This window comes from Cupressus sempervirens, chromosome 11 (assembly GCF_028749045.1).
Source record: "Cupressus sempervirens isolate cs-2001-9-10 chromosome 11, ASM2874904v1, whole genome shotgun sequence".
In the NCBI taxonomy this organism is placed as follows: domain Eukaryota; kingdom Viridiplantae; phylum Streptophyta; class Pinopsida; order Cupressales; family Cupressaceae; genus Cupressus; species Cupressus sempervirens.
In genome coordinates, this window is record NC_143128.1 from 679,813,928 (window position 1) to 679,819,557 (window position 5,630).

The window sequence follows — 5,630 nt, forward strand, 5'->3', positions numbered from 1 at the left end:
AGCACTTTCTAGCTCATTCTAGAAGCTTCCTAGAGGCCTTTATAAATAGGCTCTCCTAGTGTATTTGCATATCATATTGTACAACAATTTAAATTTTATTAGAGAATACAATTTTCTTATTTTTAGACCAAACCCTTGCCTCTTCTTGTCTTCTTTTCTATGACAAGTCTTCTACATGTAGGTGATTCAAGAGCTTGTGAATTTGATTTGCATATTTGCTCAAATCGAACAAGATCTTCTCACTTCTTTTGGTGAAGATTCTTGAGGTCCATTATGAGGTTCAAGACCATGTTCTTCTTCACTTGTATGATCACTTGAGTTCTCTTCATCCTCATTCTCAAGTAATGTTGGATTCTCATTCTCAACTTCATTTGCAGTCTGAAATATCTCCTCTCTAGAAGCTAAATGTATTTGAACTCCTTTCTTTCTTTTCTTAGTCTTATTTGGTTACTTTTGTGAGTTAGGTTTCATCTCGCAAAAATAACACTTCTAATATACAACACCCTTTCAGTGAGAGGGTTCCATAATTTCTATCCCTTCACACCAATACCATACCCAATGAAGACACACTTCACTACTTTGTTATCCAACTTTGACATAATCACTTTAGGTACATGAGCATATGCCTCATAGCTGAAGACACACAAATTTATTAATGAGGACTTCCTACCAGACCAAGCTTCCATAGGTATCTTTTCAAATAATTTTTTTGTAGAAGAACAATTCAACAAGTGTCACACTGTTGTCACTACTTCAGCCCAAAACCTATGTTCAAGACTAGTGTTTTCCATCATGCTCATTGCTCCCTCCATCAGTGACCGATTCATTCTTTTCACTATTCCATTCTGTTGTGGAGTACAAGGTGTCATCTTATGCATCTTGATGCCTTGATCTACACAGAATTTTTCAAAATCTGCATTTCAAAGCTCACCACCATGATCCTTCTTTAAACATTTAATCTTTCTCCTAGTCTAGTTTTCAAAAACGTTTTTAAATTCCTTAAAATGATTGAACACTTCTTATTTATTCTTCAAAAAATAAATAATTTTTCTTCTCGAATAATCATCAATAAATGATACATAATATCTTGACTTAGACAAAGAAGGAACATCCACTGGACCAAATACATTAGTGTGAATATAATCCAACAATCCAGAAGATTTTTTAGAACTCAAATAAATTGAACACAATTTTTCTTTCCATAGATGCAATGTTCATAGAAATCAAATTCAAGGTTACAATTAACCAACCCCTCAACCAAATTTTTATTCTTCAAGTTTTTTAAACCTTTCTCACCAATATAGCCAAGCCTATAATGCCAGAGCATTATTTTCTTTGCATGAAGTTTAACTTCTATCACATTTACACCATGTGTTGCTATATTGATTTTATCAGACTTGACAAAGATGCTATTACAATGTACAAGTTTCACATCTAACTTATACAATGTTCCAATGCATTCACCCTTAGCTAAAACAATAGAACCCCTAGTCATCTTACAACCACCATGGAAAAATATTACCTAAATGTCAACATCATTTAACTTGCTAACAGAAAGTAAATTTTGAGCCAAATTGGGTATGTGAAGTACTCCATCAATTCCCTTTGTTCTACCATCAGGAAAGTGAATTCTAACTCTTCCTTTGCCAACAATATATAGTGTGGAATCACTTGTCAAGAACACCTTTATACAATTGTATGATTCATACTTTGAGAACCATTCAAATGCAGGAACTGCCAAGGCTACTACAAAGCATTAGCATCACTTTGGGAAGATTCAATGTCAAAAGTAAACTTCTTCTTTTTCTCCTCCTAGTAATCCCTTCAGATATGACCTTTCTTCCCACAGTTCCAACACTTCACCTTGGACTTCTTTCCAGGAGTGGCAAATCACTCCTGAGACTTTGAGTTTGTGTCCTTACTTTTGTCCTTAGATCTTCCTCATACACTGAAAGCTTCTTTGGCCACCTCAAAGGATTTCTTTACATCTCCTCTAATAGAAGTGCAGCAACTATTTCGCCTATTTTCAACTTGGTAGTTGTACTTCTGATAGTCACTACCAAATGATCCCATGAATTAGGCAATGAGCATAACAGTAACATGCATCGATCTTCTTCATCAACATACACACCAATAGATTTTAACTATGTAATCACCATATTAAATGAGTTTAAGTGATCTATCATAGTCATTCCTCCATTCATCTCCAAGGAGTAAAACTTTTTCCTTAAGAAAATCTTGTTTACCAAGGATTTTCCCTAATAAATGTCTCCCAATTTTTTTCACAAGGAATGTGCAGTTTTCTCTTCATGAAGATTCAATAAAAATGAGTCTACAAGACTCAATCTTATTAATCATCTAGCCTTCTGATCTGTTAGTTCCCAATCTTCATGTTTCATGCCTGAAGGCTTAACACCAGACAACAGTAATCCACAAATCTCGATCAACTAGTAGATCTTCTACTTTAAGTTTTCACTACTCAAAGCTAGTGCCATTGAACTTTTCAATGTCCACTCATTCTAATATACATGTCATCTCAATTTACAGAGAAAAAGTTGCAAATTCTCATTGAAACCAAATTGGCACAAAAAATCAAACCCTGCCCTACAAAGATAACACAACTAGCCAAGCTCTGATAGCACTTGTTAGGAAACCAACAGTGTAGAAATGCTTTCCAAATGCCAAATTATAGAGAAATAACCAATAACAAGAATTGCAAAGATATGCAGGTAAATAAAATATCAAAAATAAAACACTAAGAAAACACAAAAATTTAACATGGGAAGCTCTTCTAGAAAAAAACCCACCACCAATAAAACCCAATCAACTTTGTATTATTGTAACAAGTTAGATACAAAACTCCAATTTTTCATAGGCTCAGATTTCCCTTACAATCAACCTGATTTCAAACATTTGTATTCTTTACAAATCTTGCAGCCATTTATACATACTACAAATTTGTTATAGAATTTGGTAAAGAAACAATTACATTATAGAACCCTTCAGTGACGTGGATTCTTAGTCAGTCTAAAACATTTTGGTCACACGAATGCTTAGTCACTTCTAGAACATTTCGGTCCTACGGATGCTTATCACCTTTGGAACATTTTGGTAACACTCATTCATGCACTAAGAGCATTACCACCATACTCGTTACACACTATACTCCATTTTACCACCATACAACAGGAAAATCTACCGTAGCAAACACTCACCTCCACCAGACTTCACAGTATGGTCAAACCCATTCCTTTTGACCCCACTAATGCAATTTTTCTCTATCGTATAGTGAGGCTCGTAGCCATATGGTGGTTTTGTCATACAGTGAGTCACTCCCACTTCAACATTCTAATAATACCCTACTATGGAAACTCCAAACCTCTCACCCATTTATGTTCCAACACCTTCAAAGAATGGTGAGAAAAGTGGTGTCGCTACTGCTATATTCAGAATGGCATCTACCTCCATTGAATGAGTCAAGTTGTTGATTCAAAATTAGGATGCAATGTTGAAGTTCGGTCATCTCCCTGAACTATACAAAGCCATTGGAGATTTTTTTGGTTGAACAATCGAGAATCAAGGTATCATTTTGTTATGGAGAGTAAATACTACCAATGTCATTCACTATTTCTCCACTCGGGCGCTCAACTTTTCCTTTAAGGATTACTTCAAGAACCCGTTCAATTTTAAGAAAGACAAGGATGGCTATTGAAAATGGTTTGCTACATATCTTGCTTCTGGTGGTGCGGTTGGTGCATTATCTCTTCTTTTTTTTCTTCTTTGGACTATGCTCAAACAAGGATGGCTAATGATGCCAATGCTGCAAAGAAAGGAGGAGAGACAATTCAATGGAATCTTTGATGTATACTATAAAACTCTAAAGATAGATGGTCTTTGTGGTCTTTACCATGGATTCAACATCTCATATATGGGGATTATTGTGTTCTATGGTCTGTACTTTGGAATATATGACTCCCTAAAGTTAGTTGTTTTCATTGGGGATCTTTAGAATAACTTCCTTGCAATTTTTCTTCTTGGTTGGAGTATTACAATTGTTATTGGTCTTGCTTCGTATCCTATTAATAGTATATGTAAAAGAATTATGATGACATCTTGTGAGGTGGTGAAATATAAGAGTTCTTCAAATCCCTCATGAATAAAATAGAAGCTTACAATGAAATTTTTTTAGCAGCCAATTGTATATCAAAATAGAGGCATGTAATACCAAAGTAAATTATTGAGCTTGAATTTGAGCACAAATTTGTGAAATATATTTTAGTTGATTATTGTTTCCTACTCAATTTTCTCATTCTATTTTGTTGGCTTTAATTTTTTGAGATCTCAGGTGCTCTTGGATAGTGTAAAATACCTAGTTATTATTTTATGATAGTAATTTTGATTAAGAGATCAACAATATAGTAGTAATCTAGGGCTCTTTTGGTTTTTTCCTAAAACTTGGTCATATTCGAGATGTTGTAGGGTTTTTTTAATATCTCTAATGTAACCCTTAAGGTCTATTGAGTAATAAATCCATTGTGATTTTATAGAAGATATTTATGGATGGAGATTGTACTGAACTATGGAGTCGACAAGGGTAGAGTATTTTCAGGTAGAAATTTTTTTTTGTCATAGAAAGAGATTTTGTTGTCATAACTAGCGTGGTTATTGATGTTTTTTAATGGATGTTGATGGTGCACAATGCATTTAAGATAAGTAGTTGTGATAATCAATGTGACTAGATGGTGCAAAGATTTGTGATATTCGCTAAGATATCCACTAGAATAAGTGTTCATAACAATAAATCTAAGAAACACCAAATGAATTTATATATACTAAAATGGATCCAAGCATAAGCATAATTATATATAGAATCATTTTGTACCTGTGTAATAATAGAATAAAACTTTTTGTCACTCTAGTGATCTATGATCTATCTAAGCAACCTTCCTCTCATTCGATAGATAAAACCCTACCACCATGCCCTAGAATTTGATGGTTGTATTGGCCATTTTTCTAGTTTTAAGTTGCATATGATAGCCATAAAATTTCTTGAACTAGTATGGAGTGACAAGTTAAATTTTTATAAAACCATCAATATTACACTTAAATTTGTTAATTTATCATAGTTAATATATCTAATATTTTTAACTCATATAAACTTATTGTAGTAATTTAAAATATTAGTGTGCATATATAAAATTAGAAACTTTCTTAAGTTGAGATATATTACAAAATCATACATAATATAAACTTGTTTTGGTAGTTTAAAATATTAGTGTGAAGTATACATAGAAACTTTCTTAACCAAAGATATATTACAAGCTCATTATTTTTTTTTATAATTTTATTAAACATATGTATTTAGAAACATCTCTTTTTTGTAAATGTTACTAATTATAACTTATATTATATTGATAAAATATTTCAATTTAAAACATTATTAAAATATTCATAAATTAGTGAAAATTGACAATGAATAATATTTTTAAAACGTAAAATGAAAGGCAATAAACCAACTAAACTATCATAAAAAAATCATATTATAGGCAGGGGTGACCATCAAATTCCAAGCTTGCTCCCACCCACCTGAAACCCTCGATGGTTGTATTTACCCACTTTTTTGATCCCAT

At 32.8% G+C, this 5,630-nt stretch overlaps 1 pseudogene; it reads left to right on the top strand.

The window, feature by feature from the left end:
• Nucleotides 1-3,364: 3,364 nt before the first annotated feature.
• On the top strand, nt 3,365-4,156 carry LOC149531543 (ADP/ATP translocase, mitochondrial pseudogene; annotated as a pseudogene).
• Nucleotides 4,157-5,630: the final 1,474 nt, after the last annotated feature.